The sequence below is a fragment of the Aotus nancymaae genome, unplaced genomic scaffold (assembly GCF_030222135.1).
Source record: "Aotus nancymaae isolate 86718 unplaced genomic scaffold, 86718_ANA_hifiasm-v0.15.2.pri h1tg000011l, whole genome shotgun sequence".
In the NCBI taxonomy this organism is placed as follows: Eukaryota; Metazoa; Chordata; class Mammalia; order Primates; family Aotidae; genus Aotus; species Aotus nancymaae.
In genome coordinates this window covers 5,579,135-5,597,580 of record NW_026988422.1, presented here as the reverse complement: position 1 = coordinate 5,597,580, position 18,446 = coordinate 5,579,135, and the positions used below count along the sequence as shown (strand labels likewise).

Below are 18,446 nucleotides of genomic sequence, written 5' to 3'. Positions count from 1 at the left end.
CAAACTTCTTTTTATTGTTTCCATTTTAGTATAATTTTTGTATTTGGAACATTCAATTTTATTTGCATCTTCTAAAATACTATTTTATTAATAAATTTTGACTTTTGTATTAATTTAGATTCTCCAGAAAATGGAACCAATTGGATATATAAATGTAAATATAAATAAATATACCTATCTACCTATATGCCGAGAGATTTAAGTAATTGATTCACCCAATTGTTAGTGTTAGTAAATTTGAAATATGTGGGGCAGGTTGACATGTGGGAGATTCAGGAAAAAGTTCATGTTGCATTACAGAGCCTGAAAACTATAGCAAAGAACAGTAAGCTGGAAACTCAAGCAGCGTTTCTATGTTGTAGTACTCAAGCAGAACTGTTCTGCCCTCAAGAAACCTAAGTCTTTTCTCTAAGGACTTTCAGCTAATTTGATGAGGCCCATCCACATGATAAAAAATAATCTGCTTAAAGTTCCAAATCAATTGACATTATAATTGGGAGGACATATGGGTGAGGCTGACCTAATGATATATTTTAAATCTAGATTTCTAATAATATTTTAGATGTGGTTTACCATTTTCTCTCTGCTTTCTAGTTAGAATATTATGTATTTATAAACCTCCCCCCCCACACACGTGTAATTTATTTTTTGAGATAGGTTCTCGCTCTATCGCCCAGTCTAGAGTGCTGTGTAATAATCACAGTTTACTGCAGCCTTGACCTTCTGTACTAAAGCCGTCAATCCTCCTAAGTAGCTTGGACCACAGGTGTGCACCACTTCGCCTGGCTAATTATACAAAAAAAATTGTAGAGACAAGGTCTCACAGGACCTTGCTATGTCGCCCAGGCTAGTCTTAAACTCCTGGGCTCAGGCAGTCCTCCCACCTTGGCACATCATGGTATTGAGATTAAAGTCCTGAGTCACTGAATGTGGTGAAAATTTTATATTAATTTGATTTATAATTTATTAAGCTATCCTTTCTTGCTGTGTGTGTAATATTCTGTTAAATTTCTTCTGTTTAGTTTTAAATTTCAGTTATGTATTATTTGTTAGTGCTAAGATTTCTGTTCTATTTAATATAGATTCCAGTGGCTGACAGAATTTTTGTCATTTTTCTTCATGTATCTCTAATATCTATATCACATGCAGTTTATTTTAAAAAATGTTCGGCATTTTTCTATGCCTGATAATTTTTTCTAGAAAAATATTTTTTCCTTCAACTTTTATTTTAAGTTCCATGGTACACATGCATGTTTGTTAAGTAGGTAAATGTGTGCCATGATGGTTTGCATCATCACCCAGATATTAAGCCCAGAATCCCTTAGCTGTTTTTCCTGATGCTCTCCCTCCTCCTGCTCCCACCCTGATAGGCCCAAGTGTGTGTCGTTCCCCCACATGAACCCATGTGTTTTCATAATTCAGCTCCCACTTAGGAGTACGTGTGTTTAGTTTTCTGTTCCCGCATTTTGTTTGCTAAGAATAATGGCTTCCAGCTCTATCCATGTCCCTACAAAGGACATGATCTCTTTACTTTTTATGACTGTGTAGTATTCCATAGTCTATCTGTTCCACATTTTCTTTATCCAGTCTACTGTTAATGGGCATTTGGGTTGATGCTACTTCTTTGCTATTGTGAATAGTGCTGCAATAAACATACGTGTGACTGTATCTTAGAATGATTTATATTCCTTTGGCTGTATACCCAGTAGTGGGATGGCTGGGTCAAGTGGTATTTCTGCCTCTAGATCTTTGAGGAATAGCAATGTAGGAAATTTCCCTACTTTCCTCCCTTATTCTGAACTTAAAACTGAATGAAAAATATTGCCTTACAATAGAGGAATGAGGACTATGAACTGATTACATTAATTAGGGCATGAACTGATTGAAAGATGGTTTGTACTTGGATACTTGAGGTATTTCATGAAGCCATTTACCCACCCACACACCCACAGAATCCCTGGACTCTAATCTCATAGTCTTTAATTATTGTCTTCCCAGCATTTCAAGACTGTCATGTTATGTGCCTGGATTTTTATCAGCATTTTGACTGATTTCTTGGCTTCCTTATTTGTGCAATTTTAAAATTTAAGTAATATCCTGGGGTGGGAAGGGGTTCCTTAGACAGCTGAATTTAATAGAGCTCCCTTTTCTTATTTGGAAAGATGCTGCTAAAACTTTTATTTTATTTTTTTTGAGATCAAGAAACTATTATTATATCTCTGTTGGCTTCTCTGTTTCTTAATACACATCTTTTGTCCTTTTGAAAAGAAGTTTCAGAATTTTCCTGGCACTCAGAATTGCCCATTGCTCAAAAAGACAAAGCAGTTGTTGAATATATTCACATATTAGTGTGTTTACATTTTTCTTTATGTTATTGTTAATGTGACAATTCTCTAAGTTATTTTTTTAATGTTATTTGGTTTTTTAAAGTGTTCACTGTCTACTGTGTTGTTCTCTGCATTAGTCTATTGCAAGCTACTAGTCTGTATTAAGTTGCAGATGACTGACAGTCTCATGCTGATTGAAATATGCATGAAAATGAATAAGTGTATTCATCATAGAGCTTAATAACTTTGAGTAGTTTTTTAAATATTGCCTTCATTGCTGCCATGAAAATAGAAATGAAATGTCAACCATGTATAAATTAATAACATTTTTACTACTGTGGTTTTTTTTTTTGAGATTCTTACTCTACATTTTTAAAATTGGAACTTTATGGGCTAGAACTCTGCAAAACTCCTTTTTATCTTAAAAAAAAAAAAGGATAACCTGGGAAGTCCTTATAAAAAATCTTTCTACTGGCAGTAAAAAAAGTAAGTTTAGAAAAGCAAAATCTAGAGAAATGAATGTTTTAAAGGTTAATATAGGAAAAAGTTTAATTGGGGCTGTTTGTGCATTATTAGTCTAATTTTACCTTAGTTAAATTTTCCCTGAAAATAGATTATATTTTATTCCAGTTTTAAAACTTATAATATTGCCCTTCCCTCCAATTTAATATGTTTTTAGTTTTTCAGAAAATCAGAAAATTTTACTTATAAAAATTATTTATTTACAAATTAGAAGTAAATAATCTTCATTGAAAATGTAATAGTGAAAATCAAAATAAATGTCTTCTTGCCTTTTTGCCAAAGTTTTCTTTTTTTCTTCAATTGAAAATGTAATTTATCATTTGGACATGGTTGGATTTTTTAGGGTCTGACTCTGTATGGATCATTTTTAAATTCAGCTATTTAATTTGTCATAAAACAAAGATAGGATACACATAGATTTAAATAAAATCCATAATTAACTTACCACTTTTTAATTTGGTACTTAATAAAGGCATATAATTGGCAAAATGTTAAAATTATAATTCTGAAGTTATTTCCCCAAAAGACTTAAAAATTAGGAATAAATATTTGCTTCTTGTAAACAAGTAATGTTTGAATGTTTTTGGCGTGTCCACAGAGAGTATCATAATGTCTGGAATGTAAAAGGAGATGCACACCTAGTATATAACAAATGCTACAAAAAGAGGTTGAATAAGGGAAAAATTTTAAGTAGATTGTTCAGAAATGGCTGTATTTAAGAAGTAATCTTTAATTTGGACCTTATAGAATGTGTAAGCTTTTAAGGTACTCCATTAAAGAGTCAATAAGGCAAAGAAATATAGAGAAAATAGCACTGGCATCTAATCTCAGTGTGAGTAATCTAACTTTACATAAATGCTGAAGATGAGTAAAAGAACATTGTTAGATAGAACTAGAAAAAGAAAATGAAAATCAGATTATTGAAGAACTTTACTGCCAGACAAAGGTAGATAGTGCAGAATGTAGAAAATAAGCTATAGGAAATAAGCAGATGAGTATAATTATGAAAGGGAAGAAAACAGCTAGATATGTTGTATAAGACAGTTACAAACTTGAAGATATGAGATGAGGCCTACTAGTTAAAAGATTATAATATATTTAAGATAAGTGGTTATAAGTTCTGAGAACCTAAAGCAATGCAATGACAATGGAAAGGTAATCCTGTGATATGAACATTTTAAACTAATAATATGTCAATAATCTTGAATTAACTTGATAACTAATTTAGTATAAGAGACCAGACAATGAAGAGTCAAAGATTAAGATTTTAGGCTTATCTCTCTGGAAAAATAATTTGGAGATGTAGTCATAAAAGTAGGAGAATGGGTAGAAGAATCTAATTTTGATCAGCTGGTGAAGGAAACGGGTAAGAGAATGAAACTTGTGCAATCAGCTTTCTAGCAGGATATGTAAATGGATATGATAACTAGTCCTATGCTCACTTAGGAGAGATTGTTGAGGTGTGAGAGGTTATATTTTAACTCTGACGCATAGTTGGGTACTATAGATTGGTGAATCATGGATTATCAGTGAATCATGGATGAAAAAAGTGTGAAGAAAGGAGCAGGGAGGAGACATATTCCTATGAAAGAAGATTTGATAGAATAGGTGAAGAAGGAGAATTCAGAATATGGAATGGGAAAAATTAGGTCAATTTCCTTTTTCATTTTAGTTAAAAGAAAAAAACGGAATCAATATCTTCTCAGCAGAGCCTTAAAATAAATTGCCTTCCATGACTTAAAGTCACTTGGTGAAAATGAGTTTCAGTTGGCCAGAGGAAGGAGGTTCTTAGAATTTGATGTGTAACCAAATTACTTACTCATATATTTGCATGAACTGTTATTTATAGACAACTTATTTATTGTTTAGCTTACCACAAACATATGTTGGTGGTTTTTTAAAAGTCTTTTACTCACATGACTTTCTTTTGAATAAAAACATTAGCTGTATTGCCTGGGGTCACACAGTAAGCCCATGAAATAAGACATGAAGCATCATTGCTATATTCTTTCTTTTCTTAAACTGCTAATAGGAAAATCCCTAGCTGCCCTTAAAGGCCACTAAGGTAACATAGATATTTCTCCTGAAGCATAAAGGTTAAGAAAAAATGTATTTCCCAGGATGTTATAAACAAAATTAGGACCTTATAAGTAAGTTCTAGCAATCATGTTCCTGCTGAAACCCATAAAGCTAAGTGTCTTTCAAGTCATATAATATCCTTTCTAAATCTTCTAGAGCACACATATCATTATACCATTTGGCAATCTCTAAACCAGATGGGGATCAATGTTTTCAATGTGGTACATTATACTTTGCTATAATAGAAGCCCTAGGTAATAAATGTTTCTGCAACCAATTTAAAGAGAATCCATTATGCAAATATAATAATACCTGTATAAAATCCTTGATGTTACAGTTTAGCATCATGTATTAAGCTTGTTTTAATGACTTCCCAAGATAAGTTTGTTCAAACAAGGGAAAAATAAAATATAATCAACTTGCATGTAGCCATTGTAGTAAGAGGAAACAGTGGCATTTAAATCTCCAGAATTTATCTTTTAAAATTATATTTGTTCTGAATATAATCAAGGTTGGATTTAACCAAAGAATCAATAGAGAGTGTGCTAAGTTTTGATGAAAAGACATTTCTCTCTATGTGACTTTCTGGCATATTTTTTCCCCTAAAATGTCTGCATATTATATCATATTGATGTAAATATAAATATGAGTATAAATAAACATACATACAGATGTAAATGGTATTACTATGTATTTGTATATAGGCATATGCAGAGACACCCAAACACATAGACACACACATGCACATACACAGAAATATTTCTTATATCTACCTTCTTGTGGCTAATTAAAATAATGTCTTCTTCCTCTATTGTGTTATTCCAGGGTAGATATATTAAGGTATATATTAATGTTTTAAATAACATAATATGTTAATAGATTCATAGTCCTCAAAGTGAAAAACAAAAAATGCAGAGAAACACAAAGTTTTTAGTTTCTAGAATAAGTGTTAAATGGGAGCCTGTGTTATTGGCTCTGATTCACCTCTAGAGATGCCAATTGGAAACCTCAGAGGCCACTTCTTTGCTGGCCTTCATTCTTCCCACAGCACACATCCAGGAGGGGCCCCAAAACTCTGTAAGATTCTGGCAATATCCTAATATTTCCCTAACATTAGCAGCTTCGCAACTGTTATCTGCCTTGGTTCTATCAGCACGAATAGCATTGCACCCTTTGCCTCTGTTTCTGATCATTCATTCATCTTCACAAGGAAATACAAGACTTAAATCCTTTCCTCATACTCAGAATCCCTCAACACACTGCCTTTTCTGTTTCATCTCTCACCTCTCTTGAGTACCTGAAATTTTCTACTCTGCCTGACAGAACCATTAACATCCCCTAAGTAATTTATATCTTTTGAGAAAGTTCTCCTACATTCCCCTTCCAAGGAAAAATTGCCTTTCCTGTCCAGAGTTGCACAAATGGTTGTTTCGTCACCCATACTTTAGAGACCGCTGGGTCTGAAGATGAGTAAAATATCATTAAATCACTACCCTTTATCTCAAAATCTTCTAATAATCCTTAAGCACGTTCTGGTATTCCTAGGATCTTTAAGTTTCTTGTTGACTATATTTCTCCATTAGCACTGATATTGTCTTTCTTGGTGTTTCTAATATTCGTGTAGATAATTCAACAAATGCCTTGTATAATAAGCATCATGTTCTTTTCTCTTCCAGTGACTTTTATGACTCTCATCAAACTTACTTTTAACTTCACTGGCCTCCTTTTTTGTCCCTGGGACACTCCAGGCATGCTTGCACCATAGAAATTTCCACATACTATTCTTTCTGTCCAAATGTGGCTTCACTCTTTGCAAGTCTTAGTCCATTTGTTACCTTCTCAGTGAATCATCCCCTCTTCAATTTAAAACTAAATACTCACTTCTCCCTGCACTCCTTGTCTTCCTTCTTTGATTTATCTTTTCTCTTATTGCCCTTCTCTCCAACTGATATACTGTGTATTTTACTTATTCATTTTATCCATCTATATTATTCTTAATCTGACACCCACTTTAAAAAATAGCCTCCACAAAGGCGGATAATTTTCTCTTCCCTTCTTTGTTGTATCTTCAATGTCTAGAAGAGTTCTTGGCATTTGGAGTTTCACAGATAAGAATTATTAAAAATACTTTTTATTTATAAATAGTAACCACTTCATACTACCATTGACTTAAAACAGACTGTTAATGTATTCACTAGTTGATTTATTAATCAATGAATCCATTTATTAAGCATGCACATTTATCTTACTTTGTGAATAATACATTCGTCAAAAGAAGTCTTTGAAAACTTGTTTAAAGTAGACAACTTAAAGGATAAACCTGAGCCTGTTACTGTCTTTTTAGTCTAATCATAAGAAATCAAAGTTTATAATCAGAGCAGAATGAGCACATAGTACTCAACAGAGCCAATAACATCTTCCAAACACCAATTGAAATGACAAAAAAAACCTCAATAAGGTATCATATTTTAATGCATTCTTCACTTTTCTAAAAAACTATAAAAATGTCCAAGTGAAAACCAACTAAATTACAAAGTTTCTTTATAATGCTTAAATAACCTAGTCCAACAAACACTATAATGTGAAGGAAAACTTGCTATATTTTGTGTTACCAAGAAGGTATGAGTTCTTATAGACAGATAAATAGCACTATAAATGTATTAGCACTTACTATACATAGTCACTGAAGTGAAATTCTTAATTAGAAATATACTTAGCCAATAATATTTCTATGAGTCAATAATGGATTTTTATGAAATCTCAATTGTAGATCCCTCTGCTCTAGACTCATCCAAGTTAAATTTGAGAAGTTGTTCAATATGACCTCATCACCCTGATTTTATTTCCTTCTCCCTCACTACAGAATTCATGACATCATGGTAGGCTAAAAGCCCTAGATCTGGGGTTATGTGGTTTAGCAAATAAAATCAGGAATTCCAAGTAAAATTAAACTTCAAATAAACAACATTTATTTTTTCAAACATTATTATGTTTCATGCAATATTTGGGACAGAGTTATACTAACATTTATTTGCTGTTTCTCTGAAATTCAAATTTAACTGATCATCCTCTATTTTATTCAGCAGCCATAGTTGGGCTTCCTCTACAACTGTACTCAGGTATAAAAAAATCAGCAGAAACACATAAATAGCTCTACCAAATTGCACTTAATAGCTTAATTCTCATTCTATTTGAAAGAATATTGCCATTGAAACATACAGTTGCCTTTCTACGGAAGAAGTGTGCCAATCTATTAATGAGACTAACATAGAAAACAGGAAATATATGTATGTGTGTATATATATAGTTTTTGTATTTTGCAGTTAGGATTATCCCTAGGAAAAAAATAAGAAGGAGTATCTCACTGCACTCTAGGAGTTCCTAGGAGAGTTTCTCCTTTCCCATATTTCCAATTATCCAGTACTCTTGAGAGTTGTGATTTTTTTAGGCATAAATTATAAATAATGACTGAATCAGCCCGTATATTATCAAGCACTCATTCTTTGGTCTCTGCTTCTGACTTATATGAGTAAATATACATACACGCAGAAATATATGTTCCTGAATAAATGTACAATGATCATTCCTTCCTAACAATGATCATTCCTTCCTGTGCTAAAAGAGACAAATCTCAAGATCTCTCTCCTTTTTTAAAAAATAATTGAAACCCTCATGTGGCAATCCAAATTTATTGAACTGCTGATGATAAATTGTACTACTTTAATTAAGGCTTTTAGTTTACATTTAGTCACCCCAAAGTAGTTGTAACATTAGGTTGGTCAATTTAAATACTGTGTATTCCTGATACACAGACACACAGTCTTTACATCGAAAAACTAATGAATACAAAGCAACAAGGCATTGTAAATAAAGTCACAACAGTTACTGCACGTTGAGCCTTATGATCATTTACACATGACAAATTACCTCTCACATTGCATTCATAGTACTTATGCATCATTTAACACAAGGGTATCCAATCTTTTGGCTTCCCTGGACCACATGGCAAGAGGAAGCATTGTCTTGGGCCAAACATCAAATACACTAACGTTAGTGACAGCTGATGAGCTAAAAAAAAAAAATCGCAAAAATCCTCATAATGTTTCAAGAAAGTTTACAAATTTGTGTTGGGCTGCATTCAAAGTCATCCTGGGCTGCATGCGGCCTGTGGGCCATGGGTTGAACAAGCTTGATTTAACATATCGACCAAAATATTACATATGTGATACAATCACTAACAGGCAAAAATGCTAAACCTGTGTATTTAGTATTGCAAATACACTTGTGCATGAGCAAGCAAGAGAGTCACAATGAGAATCTATAGCTGCAGAAGCCCAAAATGATTTACAAAAATTGTTAAATCATAATAATTGCTTGAAAATATATACTTCTTGTCATCGACCCCTACTGTCGATAAAACTATAAACATCGTCCACTAGGTAAACAAAAAGCAAACATATAGTAAGAGATTCGAAAAGTATAGACATTTTCTTCTCAACAGATAGGAAAGGCAACATCTTTAAGACATTATACTGATAAGACTACCATATTTTAAAGGCAAGATTACTGACTTTATAATTTTTAATTAATAATTGACTTTATAATTTTTTTAAAAAGTTATAAAACTATATAGCTGTGTTAATCAAAGTGCTTATTTTGTACAATACAATGACAAATATCTTGAATTTATTTTTAAAAATGACAGTAAGCTACAAGTATTAAAGAAAGTTATATGGGGTAGTCTTTATAGGGGTTCTTTGGACTTTCTTTTATTATGCTAAATTAGTGGTACTTTTAGGATTTACATTATTGTACTCTTCAATACAAAGTAGGGGGCATGTTAAAGAATACAACACACCATTTTCATACATTTACCATGTTGGTGGATGAAGAATGTCTCTAAGATGTTGGTAGGTTTAAGAAAGTTGGAATGCACTGTTAAATTGGGCAACAGTTCTTCAGACCTAGCTCAAAGCTACAAGGCGTTTAGTATATTAAACCAGTTGACATGACTTTTTGCAAACCTTTCCAGACACTGGAGTTTTTCTATTAATTTGTTGCACTAGGTCATAAAATAGCTAATTAACATTTATTTGTAATTTTGAAGAAGATTATAACAATGCAGTGTTGGTCGACTGTCTTGCTAGATTTTGACCTTGTTCCTTTTCTACAACTCTTTCATCTTCCCAGTCACAATTATTACTGACCAGAATCATTAGAACATCATCAATGTCTTTAACTTGAAGAATCTTAGATATTGGGAATCATTAAATGTGGACTGTGCTATGATGAAATAAACTAATGCAAAGCCTTGTTTAGTTTGCATGTACACATCCCTCATTGCTGCAGATTTTTCTGTTTTTGTGGTATCCAAGATTTCAAGCATACACTGTTGTGTATCTACTTCAAGTTGCTTTCTATAAGAGTCTTCTATCATAGGATCATAATTTTCAATATAATATCCTTGGACAAATTGTAAAGGCAGAGCTGACATTGCAATGGCTCCTGAGCCAAGGATGACTAGCTTATACTCATGCATGATGAAAACTTGTCAAAACCTAATGCCTCCCATCCTGTCACTGGGTCCCCACAGCCAGTTTCACCCTGCACTCCCTCTTAGTGGCTCCACTGTAGTCCTGTCACTGCAACCCCTCTGGCTGGTTTACATGCTTGGCTCTGCAAGTCTCAAGATTTCTAGAAAATTTTAATGGGTGTGAAAAGAAAGAAATATTTGTTTCTACTTTGTTTTCATATCTTCCTACTTTTGATTAAATTATATCTCCATAGTGAGATATAATTTGAGATATAATTTTGGTATTTATATATCTTTCTTATCAGTAATATTTTTCTCATTTTTGCATTTTGCCATTGAGATTTCTCTCTGCCAAAAACTAAAATTCAGAGCCTGATAAAGCTCTGAAAAGTGTTTATGATACTTAGTTCCCTTTAAGTTAAAAGAAACAACAAAGTAACATTAACACTTTCTATCTCTTTGTTCAAGATTTCCTAATATATGCCTCAGGGCCAGTGTCTTTTACTACTCAGACTCAGAGAAGCCTTGAATCCAGAGAGAACTTAACATCATTTGGGTGAATGGGCCGCATAAAAGACTGAGATAGTAAGTGCTGGGCTTAAGGTAACACAGCAGTGATGGGAGTTTTAAAGCAATCCTCACTCTTTCTGAAATATTTCTGTTCACATAACTCACAGAAATCTTTGCATCAATCAGTTTAACTTGAAAAACTGTATTTCTGTCAACCAAAGAAGCCAAGTTGCCCTTTATGCAATTACCAGTGACCTGCGTTTTTTATCCCTTCAGATATAGTTTTACTAGCAGTTTAGGAGCTGTTGTCACTGGGATAATCTGAGATGCCCACTTTGAGGTTGTACTTCACACAGTCTGTTATATGACCATCTTTGAGAGCCCCATTTACAGCAAAATTATACATGTACCTCCCACCACCAACTGAATAATGTATGTTGCATTTATGACTAAGTCAGGGGTATCGATTATTGCTTTAAGTATAACTCTTAACTGAGACAATTTAGTTTTCAGTTTCAAAACTGTTTGGAAACTCAGCAGACCCAAATATTAAGTTAATTTGAAATTAAATGATATAGAAAGAAAAGTACAATTTTAAAAAAGCCAAAGACACATAGTTGATTATTTTCTCTGATTCCAACTGTATTCAATATTTTTCCAAAACTCTAGTCCATTCTCTACTTTGTGTTCGGTGAACTGCTCATATAGATATAACCTTAATCAATCAAAAGAAATGTTTATTTTTCACTTCATGTTTTAACACTAGAATAAATACATGGATACAGAGTTAAGGTAAATTTATTGATTACATATTGTGGATTTTAGAACACTGTGGTTCTTTTCTAGTTCATAATAAATTTCTAGTAGGTCTAGAAATCTATTAACTATATAAATAAATGTTTCTTTTTTCCATACAAGTTCGACATAGAAAATCATATAACCACATTAGGTATATGACAAGGACATAATGAAAACCTACTCTATTCTAACTCTGTGCTGAGATTTAGAAATACAACTTACTGGGAAAACAGACAAAAACAAATAACTAGTCAACTAAAATATCACACTGTGGTGAGAACTAGGAGGAAAGAAACCAGGTAACTGATAGTGAACAATGGCATGTGTATGAGGATGAAGGAGTGAGAGGCTGATTAAGACGGACTTTCTTTTGGAGAACTGAAGAGACAGATTCTAAAAGTTAAGAAGGAGAGTCATATTAGGATAAGAGGGTAGAGGAAAAGCCATGAAGTAAGAAAAACGTTAACATATTTCAGAAACTAAAGAAAGGTTGGAATGGCTAAATTCCAGAAAATAAATGGGAAAGTGGCACTATACCAAATGAGATTGTTATATACAGATCCTGCAGAACATCTCAGGTTCTACAAAAACACCTTTCTTTAAGGTATTATAGTGAAATACTAATATGAGAGAGAGAGAGAGAGAGAGAGAGATTATTAAGAAATATAAATAGTTGTAGATTTTACTTTACTTGCAAGATTATAAATTAGCCTAACAGTATTAGGTAGAAGGCTTGAGACTCATGAAACAGAGCCAAAGGCCATTGTCATTCACAGCATTGCAAGTAGCATAAGAATCTACTTATCTGTCCCAATTCTTCTTGTTTCCAAGTCTCACATCAGCAATGCAGATGGGCACAGACGGAGACTGGGACAGGCAATGAATAGGTGCTATTGCAGGAGAGGGATTCTGAACTGATGAAACATTAATCTTTAGTAATGAATACTCTGCCCTTTCTCAAGGGAAAGATGTCATCTTCATTATAAAGGACTGTAAACATGCTTACACTTGGGTCTAGTAGGAGATACATTATCTTTGAAAATTATCTATTTGCTCTAAAAATATCCTTCAAAAAACAGTCTAGATTTTTCGAAGGATAGATAATTGCTTCCATTCACAAGACATGCAGAAATGCAAGCAACCCATGGATAATTGTTTTTCAACAGTCAGGATCTGATTTATATTTTAAGCAAATTTATATTTTAAGCATATCATGATATGTGGAGAATACTGAGAAGAGGTGTGTTATGTACCATGACCACTGGGATATCACCATATAACTGTGAGATGTGCCTTGGTGGGAGAGGAGTTAATTCTGGCCTGAACTAGGCATATGCCTATTAAAATGGAGAAAACTCAACAAGTCAGTATATATTTTGGTGGTAAAATTGGCATAATTTATAAATTTTTGCTTAATTGCATAGGTGAAATAATTTAGAAGTCAAAAATTTATTGGGATGGAAATGCTTATGGGTATGGGAAAATAGAGTCATATTTACTGAAGCAATAAAAAATTCAATTTTGAATATGTGAGGCTTAAAATAAATGTAAAGTAATGAATATGTACAAGATGGGGCTCAGAAGAAAGTTGTACATGAAAATGATTTTTGGAGTCAACAACTAGACAATGTATGAATTCCTGAGAATGAATGAAATGTCCCAACAATCATTAAAAATGATTTAAAGAGAGAAGAGTGAACTCAAATACATAGAAAGAAAACCAATTAGAGGATATCAGATATCAGAAGAGGTGCCTGAATATTTAGCAAGTAGATATAAAAGGCAGATTATTTTGTCATAAAAAAGAAAAAGAAAAGAAAACCCACAAATAAGTTTAACGCTGCAGGAAGGATACAGACATCTGGTTCAAATTGTCCTTACTACTTGTATTACTTACTATTTGTCATTAACTGGGAAAGCTTAATGGAGTAAACTTTTCTAACTATACTTAAACAATTACTTTGGTAATTTTTTTAGTCAATAAAACAATTTTATAGAAGACAATTGTGTTACTTTCTATAACTAGAATTTTTTCACATACTGTTCAATATCATATAAGTTATTACATTTATGATCCAGAAATAATCATGTTCCTATTAGAAAAAATGGCACAGCCGGGTGTGGTGGCACATGCCTGTAGTCCCAGCTACTCAGGAGGCTGAGTATAGTGTTTTTTAATGATGTCTCTTTATATGATTTTGGTATCAGGGTAATAATGACCTTGTAGAGTGAGTTTGGAAGTACTCCTTACTCCCCTAGTTTCAGTAGGATTGGCATTCATTCTTCTTGAAATGTTTGGTAAATTTCAGCAGTGAAGCTGTTAGGTCCCAGGTTTCCTATGCTGGGAGACTTTTGTATTACATTTTTGACTTCATTGCTTTATATTGGTCTGCTCAGGTTTTAGATTTCTTCATTGTTAAATCTTAGTAGGTTGTGCCTATGAATTTATTCATTACTTCTAGATTTTTCGATTTATTGGCATACAGTTGCTCACAGTACTCTCTAATGATTCTTCGAATTTCAGTGTTGTCAGTTTTAATGACTCTTCTTTCATCTCTGATTTTATTCGGTTTTTCTCCCTTTTCTTGGTTTGGCTAAGGATTTGTGGATTTTGTTTATCTTGTCAAAGCAAACTTTTGATTTCATTTTTTTTTTTGTTTATTTTCTTCATTTCAATTTTATTTACTTCTGCTATAATCTTTATACTTTATTTTCTTCTACCAATTTGGGATTTGGTTTGCTCTTGCATTTCTAGTTCTTTAATATGCACTGTTAGGTTGTTTATTTGAAGTTTTTCTCCTTTGTTGATATAGGTGCTTGTTTTAAACTTTGCGCTGATACTGCTTTTTCTGCATCCCATAAATTTTAATGTCATGCGTTTCCATTTTCATTTGTTTCAAACATTTAGCAATTTTCTTCTTAATTTCTTCATTGACTTACTGAACACTCAGAAGCATATTGTTTAATTTCCATGTGTTTGTATAGCTTTCAAAGGTCCTCTTATTATTGATTTCTAGTTTTATTCCATTGTGGGCAGATGATTTCAATTTTTTTGAGTTTTTTAAGACTTGTTTTGTGGCCTAACATATGGTCTATCCTTGGGAATGATTCATGAGCTGAGAAGAAAAATGTGTATTTTGCAGTTGCTGTATAAAATGTTCTGTAAATTTTGATTGGGTCCATTTGGTTGACAGTGCAGATTAATTCCAATGTATCTTTGTTTCCATCTGGGTGATTTATCTAATGCTAGCCCAGTACAACACCAGGAATTGCAGTCCCTGCGTCGTAGATTGCCTTTCAAGTTTTTTTGTGACCCCAGAGTGCTTGGTGGTGGGGCTTACCAGGACTCAGGTCCTGGCTGCTGGGATGAACAGTTCTTTTCTGGCTAGGACTGGTCTAAATGCTCCCTCCATGGGAGCCAGCTGAATTCTGCCCTATGTTCATTTCCACTGTACTAGGGGACCACTGAGTTCCAATGTAATGTCCCACAACTCAACTTACTTTCTCTTCCCCAAATGTACATATTCTCTCCCCACACCCTGCAGCCACTGAACCTGCTGGAGGTTGGAGGAGGGGTGATATTGGCAATTGAAAACTTGTCTTTCTTTTCCTCTTCAATGCCTCTGTTATTGATATAATGTTAAAACCAGTTACTGTGATTACTAAGCTAATTGGAGGTTCTTATGAAGTTACATTCTTGTGTGGATACTTGTTCAATTAGGTGTTCCTATCAGGTTGAGGATGATTGATAGAAGGTTCTATTTGACACTCTTGCTCCACTTCCTTCCCTATCTCTTATTCATAAGATATAGTTTTGATGAGTATATAAATAGGCTCTAACAGAATAAAAATATGTTTATTTGGACTACATATTATAAATAATTTGATTTCGAAGTGTTTGAGTTTATTACTAGTAAACTTTGGGTTGCAGAAAAGAAGTAAACCACATGGAGCCATTTTAGATCAATACACAGGAGACATCTTTGCCAATTTATGTAACAACCTGTAAATGTAAAACAGGAAAATTAATATGATTTATTTTGTTTATTTTTCTTATTTCTTTTTTTGTTTAAGTTTTAGGATACATGTGCAGGACATACAGGTTTGTTACATAGATACAGATGTGCCACAGTAGTTTTCTGCACCTATCAACCCATCGCCTATGTTTTAAGCTCCACATGCATTAGCTGTTTGTCCTGATGCTCTCCCTCCCTTGCCCCTACAAACCCCGACTGGCCTCAGTGTCTGTTGTTCTCCTCCCTGTATCCATGTGTTCTCATTGTTCAACTCCCACTCATGACTGATAACATGTGGTGTTTGGTTTCTTGTTTCTGTGTTAGTTTGCTGAGAATGATGGCTTCCAGATTCATTCATATACCTGCAAATAATGTAATCTCATTCTTTATTTGTGGCTGCATAGTATACCATGGTGTATGTGTGCCATGTTTTCTTTATCTAGTCTATCACTGATGAGCATTTGGGTTGGTTCCACAACTTTGCTGTTGGGAATAGTGCTGCAACAAACATACATGTGCGTGTATCTTTATAATGGAATAATTTATATTCCTTTGTTTATATACCTAGTAATGGGTTTGCTGGGTCAACTGATATTTCTGGTTCTAGATCCTTGAGGAGTCATGACACTACCCTCCAAAATGGTTGAACTAATTTACAGTCTCCCCAACAATGTAAAAGTGTTCCTATTTCTCCATAGCCTCGTGAGCATCTGTTATTTCTTGACTTTTTAATGACTGGCATAACATGGTATCTTATTGTGATTTTGATTAGCATTTCTCTAATGATCAGTGATGTTGAGCTTTTTTTCATAGGTTTCTTGGCCACATAAATGTCTTCTTTTCATAAGTGTCTGTTTATATTCTTTGTCCATTTTTTGATGGGCTTATGTTTTTTTTCTTGTAAATTTGTTTAAGTTCCTTGTAGAATCTGGATATTAGACGTTGTTAGATAAATAGATTGCAAAAATGTTCTCCCATTCTGTAGGTCACCTTTTTTTTTTTATGATAGTTTCTTTTGCTGTGCAGAAGCTCTTTAATTAGATCCCATTTGCCGATTTTTGCTTTTGTTGCAGTTGCTTTTGGCGATGGCACCATAAAATCTTTTCTCATGTCTGTGTCCTGAATGATATTGCCTACATTTTCTTCTAGGGTTTATATGGTTTTGGGTTTTAATCCATCCTGAGTTAATTTGTATTTAAGGTATAAAGAAGAGGTTCCCATTTTGGCTTTCTGCATATAGCTAGCCAGTTTTCCAAGCACCATTTATTAAATAGGGAATCCTTTTCCCATGCTTGCTTTTGACAGGTTTGTTGAAAATCAGATGATTGTAGATGTGTAGTCTTACTTTTAAGGTCTCTATTATGTTCCATTGGTCTATATGTCTGTTTTGGTGTCAGTACCATGCTGTTTCAGTTACTGTAGCCTTGTAGTATAGTTTGAAGACAGGTAGTGTGATGCCTCCAGCTTTGTTCTTTTTGTTTAGGATTATCTTGGCTATGTGCCTTTTTTTGGTTCCATATGAATAAATTTTAAAGTAGTTTTTTTTCTGTGAACGATGTGGTAGTTTGATGGGAATAACATTGAATCTATAAATTACTTTGCACAGTATGACCATTTTTGTTATATTGATTCTTCCTAACCATGAAGATGAAATGTTTTTCCATTTGTTTATATCCTCTCTTATTTCCTTGAGCAGTGGTTTGTAGTTCTCCCTGAAGAGGTCCTTCATGTCCCTTGTTAGCTTTATTCCTAGGTATTTTATTCCCTTTGTAGCAATTGTGAATGGGAGGTCATTCATGATTTGGCTCTCTGCTTGTCTATTGTTGGTGTATGGGAATGCTTGTGATTTTTGCACATTGATTTTGTATCCTAAAACTGCTGAAGTTTCTTACAAGTTTTAAAAGGTTTTGGGCTGAAACGATGGGGTTTTCTGAATAGAGGATCATGTCATGTGCAAACAGATACTTGACTTCATCTCTTTCCATTTAAATACACTTTATTTCTTTTTCTTGCCTGATTTTCCTGGCCAGAACTTCCAATACTATGTTGCATAGGAGTGGTAAGAAAGGGCATCATTTTCCTGTGCTGGATTTCAAAGGGAATGCTTTAAGCTTTTGCCCATTCATTATGACATTGGCTGTGGGTTGTCACAAATAACTTTTATTATTCTGAGGTATGTTCCATCAATACCTAGTTTATTGAGAATTTTTAACATGAAGGGACATTGAATTTTATCAAAGACCTTTTCTGCATATTGAGATAATCATGTGTTTTTTATCATTGGTTCTGTTTATGTGATGGATTATGTTTATTGATTTGTGTGTGTTGAACCAGTTTTGCATTGCAGGGATGAAGCTTTATTGGTGGATAAGCTTTTTGATGTGCTGCTGAATTTGGTTTGCCAATATTTTATTGAGGATTTTCTCACTGATGTTCATTAGGGATATTGGCCTGAATTTTTTTGGTTGTGTCTCTGCCAGGTTTTGGTGTCAGGATGATGCTGGCCTCATAAAACGAGTTAGGGAGGAGTCTCTCCTTTTCAATTGTTTGGAATAGTTTCTGAAGGAATGATATCAGCTCTTCTTTGTAGCTCTGATAGAATTTGGCTGTTAATCCATCTTGTAGTGGGCTTTTGTTTTGGTTGGTAGGCTATTTTTTACT

General features: G+C 33.6%; 1 pseudogene; it reads right to left on the bottom strand.

The window, feature by feature from the left end:
* Window positions 1–9,922: 9,922 nt before the first annotated feature.
* On the bottom strand, window positions 9,923–10,467 carry LOC105734493 (ras-related protein Rap-1b-like; annotated as a pseudogene).
* Between the last annotated feature and the right edge of the window lie 7,979 nt (window positions 10,468–18,446).